Below are 13943 nucleotides of genomic sequence, written 5' to 3' on the forward strand. Positions count from 1 at the left end.
TATCTTCAACTACTTTATTTAATTTCATTTCATTTATTATATTAATTTTTTATTTTTTTTAATTATTCAACAATGTCCACGAGCCGCCCCAAATCTGTTAGTCTGTTTTAAAACGGACAGAGCATTGAATTTTATCTGTTAAATTAATACGGGCATGTCCGCACCCACTTAAATTTTTGAGGGCATTTGCGGGCGTAAGATAAACAGGCTGGGCAGCCCATTTTGTTATCTCTAGTGAAGGGGTAACAAGAATGAGGAGTGGAAGGAGAAATGAAAGGAAATAAAGTTAAATCACTCCTTGATTGAGAACGATAGGAGGAGAATAAATGCTTAATATTGTTTCATCCTTTTATAAATCTAATTAACAATAGTAAATAAAGTCATTATAATTTTATTAAAGGTATTTTGACACAAAAACCAGGTTGAACTATTGAAGGGACTTGCTAATTTTATTCAAGGTACTTATGAATATATTTATGTATTATTAGTGTAAAGCTTTATATATAGCCAATATATCATTTACAATTTATTTGTGTTACTTTAATTTAAAAGTCAATAATAATTAAAATAGATGTGAATGATACAATAATAGTGTAAAAATTTCTTATACCATTAATGTTAATATATATGTTATTTTCTCTGAAAAAAATATAAAATATCTTATATAAATGATTATTATACAGACAAAAAGAAGTACTTGCTAATTAATTATTATAATTTTTTGTAATTATTTTTTCCAACTACTTTGATGTGTGGTTAATTATGAATAAAAAATTTATATACTTATTATTATTATTGCGTGTTTTTAATTTTGTCACCAATAAGAAAGATTATATAAGATTTATGTTGCTTAATTACATATATGTTGTTGGTTCTTCACATATACACTAATTATATCAAAATATTTATAAATGTGATTTGGTAACAATGATTCTCAATAATTATGCATACCTGAACCATTTGTATGAAAGACTATTTATTATACCAAGGTAATCCATAATTCCAAATTTGCTTTAATGTTATTAACATTGTATAATACCTTATATACACTTTTCTATTATGTTACATTTCTAACATGCATATATTTTGATCAAAACAATTAGACTCAAGGTGGTGATTTTGATTGATTTTTATAATAATTCACTAAAATTAGGATTATGGATCAATACAATTATCTCGAATAAAACATCATATCATACATTTATTACATGTAAAAACTATATATTCAATTTTAAAAATAGAAACACTAAGACAAAATTTTAATAAAACTAGTTCAATTTTATAATATTTATATTAAACAGTTTTATTTGATAATTTATATAAAACCCGTTTTATAATTTACTATATTTATTCTTTCATTCACAGTATATACGTCAAACTGAATATTCCCAACATAACTGAACACATTCCTCTCTACACTTTCATCTACCTAAGAAGCATTAGAGTGAGTTTCTCTACCACCCCTTTCGTTCTTAGTTCCGCTATTCGTCAATTTCATTCCCATATTCATCGAGATTAACAACTCAGCTGCGTTTTTCACTGCAGAAAATTGAAACAAACAGATAAAAATTTGATCTTTGAATTCAGAAGGCACAAACATGATGGTGGACGAAGAAATCTCAGAAGAAGAACCAAAAGAGGAAGAAGTTGGAACGACATCGTTTTCATGTGGTGAATGTAGTGGGCATAGGAAAGTGGTGATTGGTTACGCCTTAACGTCTAAGAAAAAAGAGAGCTTTTTGCAGCCAAAACTCATTACTCTTGCACGGTACACATTACTATTCATGTCATAAAAAAAATATGAAGAAGAAGAATATTTTGTTTCCAAATTCCACAAATGGGTTAATTTCAAAGTTTCATTTTTTCCCTTGTTTTGATCATTCGTTTTTGTTTTTAGCTCCTTATTTTTTAGTTAAAGTGGCTTTTACGTGATGGGGTTTATGGGCACACCTAGGTAGTGTCCTTGTCTATGTAGAATAATAGTCTTGATGGAGTAGTTTTGCACCATGCATATCACAGGCAACTGTTTTTTTATTTCTTTTTGTTTAACTTACAACGTTGTATTTCATATGTTGTTTAAAATACTGTTTTGCTATTTTATCTTATTTAAGGTTTCCATTTGCTCATATTATGAAATAAAGGTATGTACCAAAAAAATATTATGAAATAAAGGTGTCAATGTAGTTTTTGTTTCAATTTGGTCCTATAACAATATAAAGCTTCAATTTAGATTTCCTAATGTTTGTCAATTTCACTATTTTATGGTGACAATGTTAATTTGGTGTGTAATGGAATATGTCTAACTCATCCTATATTCATTTTCCGTAGTTGAAATATGCATTTTCTTAAATAAAGGTAGGATGTCTTTTGGATCAAATCTAATTAACATTGTTATGATAAAAAAGTGTAGCTGCTAAACATTAGAAAGGTAGAGGACTAGATTTTTGTTTTATTTTGTGAGAAGACCAAATTGAAATCTAAAATAAGATAGAGAATTAAATTGAAGCTTTATTTTGATAGAGGATCAAATTGAAAACTAAAAATAAGATACACAACAAAATATTGTTTCAGCCTATATTCTAATTTAAATGAGAATATCCCAACATTATGCTGCTCATAGCTTTGGAATTGTCCACATTGATAACCAAAGGTCAAAACTTTGTAAAATGTTCTTTGCCTTCCAGTCTGAAACTTACATTTATGTCCACAAATTTTCTAGTCTATTCACAGAAAAGTTGCTGCCATTTGGGCATAAAAAATTAAAGGAAATATAATTTGTCTGTATGTAACATATAGTTTTAAAGCTTATTATTACAATGAAATATTTTTAGCAGACAGTTTCAGTTAAAAATAAAACCTATTGATCAACTAATCTAATAATAAACCTTAGAGGAAAAGTCTCCTAGAAAGTGAATGTGTCTCTAAAGTTTAAAGTGAAAGATAAGGGTGTATCTACCTTATATTATTTAGTGTGTTTGGATCCATGCACTTTATGAAATTGAGGGTGAATAATCATTATTTGCTTACTTTATTGGAGCTTTGTCTAATCTTAGAAGGTTGCTGCATTGCTGATACTCTCAATAATGATCCTTAGATTTTGTTTGATTCAGGAACAAGGGGATATACTTTGTTGCCATTGATATAAACAAGCCGTTGCTAGAACAAGGGCCTTTTGAGATTGTGTTGCATAAGGTTTGTGACATGTATTTCAGAATTTTATCATTACTGGTGCGTGCAATTCTTCATATGTGGCTGCCTTTTATTTGGGTTTGTTTTGGTTTATGATTTTGCTGCTATTTGTGGTTCACAAGCTATTAACATTTTATGAAGTAAGAACTTTGTTTCTTTATTCTCTATGCTTTAATCTGATATGCTATTTGTTCTTTTCAGTTGTCTGGGGAGGAGTGGCGTGAGATTATTGAGGTTTGTGAACTCTAAATACTACCAAGTACCAACTTTAACATTCTACTAGAAATGATGTTGTTTTAATCTTCTTGTCTCACTCATTCATGGCATGTCATGAAATCACTAGCATCTATTAGTGAGAATCAAGTATGAAATGGGGGTGATTGGCTGCACAACTAAATCTTTGATTCTCAGGGTCTGTTTACGAGGTTGTTTTTTGGAGGGCAAGGAAGAGAATGAGAAGGTTTGGGAGTCATGAAATATACTTGTAAGATGACTCTCAAGCCTTTCATTTCGCTCTACAAAGTCAACTCACAAAGAGGCCCTAAAAAACGCTGTTATTGTCTAACATAATTTGTAGAGTTCTTGCTCTCCTCATAATGAAACAGGGTCAGAAAGTTGAAGCTGGTCCTACAAGTATTTAAACAAGTGAAGATTTACTTTTGTGATTAACCTAAATGATTTATTCTCTATCTCCATTCTCAAAAAATCATTTTCCTACTCTGTTTTTAATGAGCTTGGAGACATGTTTGGTATTGATATTTCAATTACCCTTTTCCCTTTTTCCTCATCATCAATCCTTTTATCTGTGATTTCCATCCCCGATTTAGGTGTTGAAATCAGAGTCTTAAAAACTTCAAAATTGGTACTGTGGCATAAGCGAAAACACTGAAAAGTTCAATTGTTGTTTTCTGAATTTCCAGAAATTTAGAATATTCCAAAAATAAGAAAAGAAAATGATGTACCCAACTTGTTTTCTTTCAATTTTATACTATGTGTAAATGAAAACAGAAAACAGTAAAACCAGGCAGACTATTTTTCTTTTGTCTTCTGGTTAATTTTGTAAGTTGAAACTTGAAAGTATTGTTTCTTTTTTGGTTTTTATAGTGACAATTACAGCACTGTGGAGTGGAGATCAGATTTTTTATTTTTAATTATAGGTACAAGGCTGGTTGAGACTATAGTTTTGAAGTCAATAATGTTACATACCAAGTTCAACCATGTCTAGTGATTTTATAAGTCAAAAATCCCAGATAAGTATAATGATATCAGCATAGAAGGGATAAAAGATGAAAGCTTCTGAAAGATGGTTTACTAATACTTCATAGAATTTTATCTTTTGTTTCTATGGTGTCCTTAGAAACTTTGGTCGATAGTATAGTGAGATGATAAGTTACAACATTGGCATTTGTAGTATTCTGTTAAAATGTTCATAGCTGACTGAAAATGTATAATTAGGGACTGTGTTGAGCCTTCTAAATAACCTGAAGCCTGTGGTTGATGGAGCCTAATTTTTACCTTTTTTTATAATTATTTTGTGAAGGATTACAGGCAAAAACATCCAGAGGTTATTGTCGTCGATCCGCCAGATGCGATACAACATTTACACAACCGTCAATCCATGCTGCAAGATGTGGTTGATTAAAACTTATCTGACTGCCACGGTAACTTGTTTACTATTATTTATTACACTAAATTTTTTTACAACTCTTCATCTGAAAGTTTTGGGATTGTCCATGAACTTTAATCAGAAGTATTAAAATCATAAACTCACATCTAGCTTTTGTATTAGGCTACTTACTCAACTTTTTTTAAGTTTAATGCACAAAGAAGTTATGTTTTTTTAATTGTATTTTCAAGTCATATCTGAATATCACATAGGGTAAGCTAGGTATCTACATTGCTTACAAGAACATGCACTTATTTATTAACTATTGTGGTGTTTTAGGTAAGGTTGGTATTCCACAACAGTTAGTTATCTCAAAAGAGAAAAATCCATCTGATATCCCTTATGAAGTCACTAAAGCTGGGATGAAGTTGCCATTAGGTATGTATTTTATTTAATTTTCATTTCCAATCATTGTTTCTCATGATGGATCTGGTTATTACTTGCCATTTCAGCCACATGTGATTGTCATGCATTCGTGGATGTTCACTAAAATAGCTTAGAATTCTTGAATGGGCTTAAAGAACTTGGTTTTTATCTATTGTGTGTTCTGTTTTAAATATGTTATGTTCTATTCTTGAAAGATTGTTTATAGTTAGCAGACTTATGCATTTTCTTGTTCTTGATAATTTTCAGTTGCAAAACCACTACTTGTGGACGGTAGTGCAAAGTCACATGAACTATTTCTTGCTTATGATGAATCATCTCTTTCAGAGCTTGAACCTCCACTTGTCCTACAAGAATTTGTGAACCAATCCCTAGACCTCGATCTTTTTTTATTCCATTCACATTGTTATCTTATTTATTTATTTCGCAGGTGGTATTCTCTTTAAGATTTATATTGTTGGGGAAACCATAAAGGTCGTGAGGCGTTTCTCTCTTCCTATTAAATATTGGCTTAAAAGAAAAAGAGAATGATGTGGCAAAAGAAGTGGCTATGATGAAACCTTCTTGTGGCCAAGTAAAATGAGTGGCTATAGTGTAACCTCTTTTTTTGCCAATGAGAAGAAGAGGTTGTGGTGAAGCATCTTTGTTTTTGGCCATAGGATCCTCAAGGCTTTGGCTATAAATAGGAATGCTCCAAGCCATTGTAAGACACACCAGTATTCTAGCCTTAGTGCATATTCTCTCTTCTTCTCTTGTTCTAATATTGTGAGGAATATTTTAGTGTTTAAGATATAAGTGAGTGAGAGTGATATTGGGTGTACTTGGGTTTTGGGAAGTGAGTGAAACACTTGAGTGAACTTGTAATTCTCTTTTATCATAGTGATAATATCATTGTTGCTCTTCAACCGTGGACGTAGGCAAATTGCTGAACCACGTTAATTTCTCGGTGTCATTTTCTCTATTATATTTTCTCCATATGTCTTCCGCATCAACATTATCAAAATCATGATCTTGCATGCTAACATTCACATGTCTTAGTTGTGATTAGTTTAATTATTCATTGATGTATTTGGAACTCGATGATCTTACACACCAGAAAAGAATTTTTCTTGTTACTAGAAAGGTATAATAGTGTGAAAGTGCATGTCTAGGAAAGTTCTGTCTTAGGAAAGACCTGGTATTTAAGCGTGTCTGTTAAGACCCACCTCTCTTTCCTGGGAGCTTTCCTGGTGTATGTTCACGGACTACGATACTGTTCTGGTATACAGTTATCATGGCGAGTGCTAAATAACCTATGTCGATTGAAGATGAAGGCTCTACTAGTTCATCAAGGCTTGGGAAAAGCCTTGGAAGGTAGAAACAAGTTACCACAGAGTCTGACCGAGGACGAGAAGGATGAAAACCTGGAAAAAGCACATAGTGCAATTTTGTTGTGCTTGGGAGATGAAGTTCTACGAGAAGTGTCAGATGAAACTACAGCTGCTTCATTATGGTTGAAGCTGGAAAGCCTGTATATGACGAAGTCACTCACCAACAGGCTGTATTTGAAGAAAAGAATATATACCCTTCAAATGCAGGAAGGAAAACCCATAAAAGATCATCTGGATGAATTTAACAAAATTATTCTTGATCTAAAGAATATTGATGTTAAAATTGAAGATGAAGACCAAGCAATTCTTCTACTATGTTCCCTTCCAAGTTCTTATGAGCACTTCATCGACACCATGATGTATGGTCGAGAAGATCTGACCTTAGACGAAGTAAAGGCGGCGTTGCACTCAAAAGAACTGAAGAAAAGAGTATCAGATTCGAGATCTGAAGGCTCAGGTGATAGTCTTTTTGCCAGAGGAAGAACAGAGAGGCGAAATCAATTTGGTGAAAGAGGGAAATCTAGGTCCAAGTCTAAAGCGAAACCTAGAAAGTATAAATGTTTTCATTGTCATAAGGAAGGTCATATAAGAAAGAATTGTCCAGAGCGCAAAGGCAAGGAAAAGATTTGTGAATATGGAGATGCAGCTGTAGCAAATGACTATGATAGTGCAGATGCACTAATAGTCTCAGAGCACGATTCAAAAGATGAATGGGTACTTGATTCTGGATGCTCATATCACATGTGTCCCATTAAGGATTGGTTTTCAACTTACCAACCCTTAGATGGGGGCAAGGTCCTTTTGGGAAATAATGCTCCCTGCAAGGTCATTGGCATCGGCTCAATTAGAATCAAGATGTTCGATGGAATCGTAAGGACGTTGACAGATGTAAGGCATGTTCAATTAGAATCAAGATGTTAGATGGAATCGTAAGGACGTTGACAGATGTAAAGCATGTTCCAGAATTGAAGAAAAATCTGATTTCCTTGGGAACACTAGATTCAAAAGGTTATAGCTACAAAGGTGAAGGTGGAGCTATAAGAATATCTAAAGGCGCTATGGTTGTAATGAAAGGAAAGAAAGAGAATAGTCTCTACATGCTACAAGGAAACACAATCACGGGTGTTGCTGCTGTCTCATCAACAAGTGATTATGATGTCACCAAATTGTGGCATCTAAGAATGGGTCATGTTAGTGAAAGAGGTCTAGCCGAGTTGGCCAAGCAAGGATTGCTATGTGGTCAACAAGTCGGGAAGGTAGACTTCTGTGAACATTGCATTTTTGGGAAGCAATGTCGAATAAAATTCAACAATGCAGTTCATCGAACAAAAGGCACGTTGGATTATGTACATTCTGACTTGTGGGGTCCTTCCCAAGTACCTTCTCATGGTGGTAGGAGATATATGCTAACTTTCATTGATGATTATTCAAGGAAGGTTTGGATCTTCATTTTGAAACACAAAAGTGAAGCATTTGTGAAGTTCAAGCAGTGGAAAACCTTGATCGAAAAGCAAACTGGGAGGAAGATCAAGCGACTGAGAACTGACAATGGCCTAGAGTTTTGTAGCAGAGAATTCGGAAACTTTTGCAAGGATCATGGTATTGTCAGACATTATACTGTGAGGCACACTCCTCAACAAAATGGACTTGCAGAACGGATGAACAGAACCTTACTTGAAAGGACAAGGTGTATGTTGTCAAATGCTGGATTGCCAAAACAATTCTGGGCGGAAGCTGTCAATACAGCTTGTTACTTGATCAACAGATGTCCATCAACGGCTATTGACTTTAAAACTCCAGAAGAGATGTGGTCGGGTGTTCCTGCAAATTATGATAATTTGAGGATATTTGGTTGCCCTGCATATGCTCATAACAAAGAAGGAAAACTTGATGCAAGAGCATTGAAATGCATTTTTCTTGGATATCCTGATGGTGTAAAAGGATATAAGTTGTGGTGGCCAGAGAAAAGAAAATGTACTATCAGTAGGGATGTTACTTTTAATGAAGCTGAAATGCTAAAGCCTCATAAAGAGTCTTCAAGTGAAAACAAAGACCCTAGTATCTCGGAGAAGGTGGAGTTTGAGGTGGAGCCAACGAAGGAAAATACATTTAATCAAGAAGAAGAAGTTCATGATGCATCTACTAGTAGTGATGTATCCCAATTGCAACATTATCAGTTGGCTAGGGATAGGCAAAGGAGACATATAAAACCTCCTGAGAAATATGGTTATGCTGATCTGGTGTCTTATGCTCTAAATGTTGCTGATGATATCAGCAATTGTGAGCCACAATCATATGAAGAAGCTATCAACAATAAAGAAGCTTCCAAATGGATTTCTGCCATGAGAGAGGAAATTGAGTCTCTTCATAAGAATCATACTTGGGTTCTTGAGAAACGACCAAAGTCTCAAAAGGTTGTTGGATGCAAATGGGTCTTCAAGAAGAAGGAAGGAATTCCTGGAGTTGAAGATGCAAGATTCAAAGCGCGATTAGTGGCCAAAGGTTTTACACAAAGAGAAGGAATTGATTTCAATGAAGTTTTCTCCCCTGTGGTAAAACATAGCTCTATTCGCATCCTACTTGCCATTGTAGCTCAATTTGATATGGAACTTGAGCAACTAGATGTCAAAACAGCATTCTTGCATGGTGAGTTGGAGGAACAAATCTATATGAAACAACCTGAAGGATTTGAAGTTCAAGGGAAGGAAGATCATGTTTGCTTACTGAAGAAATCCTTATATGGCTTAAAACAATCTTCTAGACAGTGGTATCGACGGTTTGACACCTTCATGCTCGAAAATGGCTATTGTAGAAGTGAGCATGATAGTTGTGTCTACTACAAGAAGCTGGCAAATAAGTCATTTATCTATCTCCTTCTTTATGTTGATGACATGTTGATCGCATGTAAGAACATGTCAGAAATAAAAAGCTTAAAAGCTCAATTGAGCTCAGAGTTTGAAATGAAGGACTTAGGAGCTGGAAGGAAAATTCTAGGAATGGAGATTCAGAGAGATAGAAAAGAAGGGACGCTCTTTCTATCACAAAAGAAGTATATTGAGAAAGTGTTGGAACGATTTGGCATGCAAAATGCTAAACCAGTCACTACTCCATGAGCGTCTCATTTCAAACTTTCGATGGCCTTGTGTCCACAAACTGAGAGCGAAAATGAGGAGATGTCAAGTGTACCTTATGCTAGTGCAGTTGGCAGTCTTATGTATGCCATGATATGCACTAGACCAGATATTGCACAAGCAGTAAGTGTGGTAAGTAGGTATATGGCAAGTCCTGGTAAAGTTCACTGGAAGGCTGTGAAGTGGATTATGCGCTACCTAAAGGGTACCATGGATATTGGCTTATTGTATGGAAAAGTCAAAGGTGTTGGAAGTAAGGTCATCGGATATGTTGACTCAGATTATGCCGGAGATTTGGATAAGCGAAGATCACTCACTGGATATGTTTTTACACTGTGTGGTTGTACTGTTAGTTGGAAAGCAACACTACAATCAATTGTTGCTTTATCTACAACTGAAGCGGAGTACATCGCAGTAACAGAAGCTGTAAAGGAAGCCATTTGGGAGAAAGGTCTAATTGAAGAGTTGGGTATACAACTAGAAGAAACAACCATCTACTGTGATAGTCAAAGTGCTATACATCTCACAAAAAATCCAATGTATCATGAAAGAACAAAACATATTGATGTTCGGATGCACTTTATCAGAGATATCATTGAGAAAGGAATTGTTAAAGTGGAGAAAATACCCAGTGCAAATAATCCTGCTGACATGATGACGAAACCAGTTCCAACAACGAAGTTCAGGCATTGTCTGGACTTGATTGATGTCCAGAATCTCTAGTGGGCATGAAGAAGAGCAACATGAAAATAGTTATGATAGTCTTTTAGCCAAGGTGGAGATTTATTAAATATTGGCTTAAAAGAAAAAGAGAATGATGTGGCAAAAGAAGTGGCTATGATGAAACATTCTTGTGGCCAAGTAAAATGAGTGGCTATAGTGTAACCTCTTTTGTAGCCAATGAGAAGAAGAGGTTGTGGTGAAGCATCTTTGTTTTTGGCCATAGGATCCTCAAGGCTTTGGCTATAAATAGGAATGCTCCAAGCCATTGTAAGACACACCAATATTCTAGCCTTAGTGCATATTCTCTCTTCTTCTCTTGTTCTAATATTGTGAGGAATATTTTAGTGTTTAAGATATAAGTGAGTGAGAGTGATATTAGGTGTACTTGGGTTTTGGGAAGTGAGTGAAACACTTGAGTGAACTTGTAATTCTCTTTTATCATAGTGATAATATCATTGTTGCTTTTCAACCGTGGACGTAGGCAAATTGCTGAACACGTTAATTTCTCGGTATCATTTTCTCTATTATATTTTCTCCATATGTCTTCCGCATCAACACTTCCTAATATCAGTAAACGTGAGCTATCAAAGGTTGCTGGCGTTTACCGTTTCCCAAGAGTTTCATGTGCTGCAGCTTCAGCAGACAACGCTAATCTAGATCCTACTATTGCTGGTGAGATTCCGAATACTTCCCCTTCTCCCAACACCCACCGAAAGATGGGCTGATGGAGTATTTATTTTATCATGAGCGTCCTTATGGTCCGTGACCGTCATTTAAAGCTTTACAAGAAGCTACTGAACGGTGGAGGCCTGTGATTAAATCTTGTATATTGACTCATTACCAAGTGAATCCCTTTGTCCTTATGTATTTAGGTGACTGTGAGTTGCCACATGCGAATAACTGCTTCGGAGTAAATGGCTGATATTTCGGGCTCATTTCCAGTTTTCATCTTACTGTGACATTGACATTTTGTTACAGAATATCCACTAAGACCATTGTTGGAGAGGCTTGCAAGGGAGCTTCGTCATCGATTGGTATTTTCATTTTCTATTTTGCTTTCTTTGGCAGTCACTTTTTATATCTATATGCTATATTAAACCTAATTTGCATCACCATCTCTAGGGGCTCTGCTTGTTCAACATAGATATGATTCGGGAACACGGGAAGAAGGGTGTGTTTTATGTCATTGATATCAACTATTTTCCTGGCAAGTATAACTTCTTTGATTTTCAGCAAGTCCCGTGGTTTCTTATTATTTTCGGGCATAAATTGTGAGCTTCCTCTCTGTCCTATAAATTCCCTTAAATGTCCTGTTGAATAACTATGCCTTTCTTGGTTTTATTCTATGCACTGATGTTGCTTAATTAGGTACAAGATAATTGGTTGAATTTAAATCTCACTCCTGAAATCAAAATTACTTTATATTAGTCAGTGATAACTGATAAGATTATAGTAAGAAGTGGTACTTATATCAAGAAAACTTAGTTGAGGGCAGAAGATTCTCATCATGATTTGTTTTACATATTCAAGATCTCAGACATTTTTATACCTACTATTTGACATGCCTTTTTTGCATTGTCCGCCGATTCTCTGTCTCGGTTATTTCGTTATTATCAGTGTTTGGCTGTGTTCTTTTGGCATGTTAATGATGCATTGCTCTAGTTCTTGGCAGTGTACATGTTGCATATGCTAATATTCCAGTATACTTGCTGAACATTTTGTTCTTTTATTTATGGTACTCACTGCAGGGTATGGAAAAATGCCAGACTATGAGCTAATATTTACTGATTTTCTACTTAGCTTAGTGCAGAGCTAGTTTAAGAAGAAAAATGCTACCTAAGCTTATAAATAAAGGGAATAGATCCATTGAGAATGCTGGTTTTGCAGGTTGATTGTTTCATTGAAAAATGACCCAACATTATAGTTAATGAAGTCACTAAATTATTTGGAACAGGTTAAATATAGGTGTCTAATCTCTTTCTCTAAATCTAGCAAAAATGCTTTCCTTGTAACATTATATTATCCAAATTAATGCAAGTTTTGTTGACACAAAATAAGTATGAATATGGTTTGTTGTTGATATCTCAATTGATAAAAGTTTGAGAACATGCAATGAGGTATTATTGGTTTCAATTTGGCCAATGTTTTACATCTCAATTTTCTTTCCTATCTACTCTGTTGGGTCCCTGTTAGAGGATCATCTTCCCTTGGTGGACCCTACACCATGGACATAGGGTAAGTCTATGCTTTGTAAGAAAAATTGATTGTGTGAACTTCATTTATAAAATTCCGAATGTCTTGTATGTTACTTTTTCATTTGTTTTTTTTTTTGCTTTTCAATGGTCGGAGATTTAATCGGCATCTATTCTCACTTGGTGGAGGATCTTGTAAAATTTTAGAGGGAACAATAATAAAATATATATAATTGTTTCAAAATTTTAAAACATATTAGTTATAGAGTAAATACTCATTTCAAACTTTCATGTTTTTCGAGCTTACCAGTTTGACACATCGAAAAAATTAAGAATCTGAAATGGTCATATAAAATTTCAAATTGTGAATCAAATTAGTCATTTTGAGCATGCTTTATAACACCTGATAAAAACTAATTTGACCTGCATTTGAATTTTGGGGACTATTTTTGGTTTTACAATTTTTGAGAAACCAAGCTGATAAGATCGAAAAATATGGGGAACTGAAATAAGTATTTGCTCTAAATTCTAAATAATATTATTTAACAACTAAAGATGTTAAAAAATATACATTCATTTAAAGTGCCACTTTTCCTACTTTTAAATACTTAAACTTGTCAATGATTGAATCAAGTGCAAAAATTTCAATTATTTCCTTTTCAATATAAATCATCATGATTTCAATAAAAAAATCATCTTGATTAATGATTGAATCAATGTAACACCGTCAATTTTCTGTATATGTTTTATTAATTATTTATTTTAACAACGATTAATTTTAGAAATTAATCGATATGGAATTAGACTAAATCATAGTTGAGTGTTAGTCTTGTTTTGTGATTTCCTATTTTGTGATAAATTTTCGTAATTTTCTGTGACGGAAAGTTTTTGAGCTGCTGTTGGGCCCAAATTCGCCCCAATAACGTGTTTTTGAGTTCCGTAACTCGGAATCGAATTCTGATTGCACCATTGACTTCGAAATATTATTTCGAGTCAAGATAGACATCAAGTTTGTCCAGGACGCATTTCTAATTATTTTTCACTCCGAATTCTGTGTTTCGAAGTTCTAACTGTAAACCGAAATCGGGAGATTTTTATTATCCGACCAGGTATTAGCCGAAAATACCGGGAATGGTTTAATCGAGAATGTGCCATCAAGAAGGTCACATCATTTTCATGTAAGAAGTTTGCTTGTTAAACAAACAAAAGTACATGTTCTCTTACACAAAATCCCCTAAATCATCACTCAACAAATCCTCTCACTCCACCACCATTAGACACATCATTT

At 34.1% G+C, this 13943-nt stretch overlaps 1 pseudogene; it reads left to right on the top strand.

Moving 5' to 3' along the window:
* On the top strand, positions 1478 to 12605 carry LOC109353588 (annotated as a pseudogene).

Source organism: Lupinus angustifolius, chromosome LG08 (genome assembly GCF_001865875.1).
Source record: "Lupinus angustifolius cultivar Tanjil chromosome LG08, LupAngTanjil_v1.0, whole genome shotgun sequence".
Taxonomy (NCBI): Eukaryota; Viridiplantae; Streptophyta; class Magnoliopsida; order Fabales; family Fabaceae; genus Lupinus; species Lupinus angustifolius.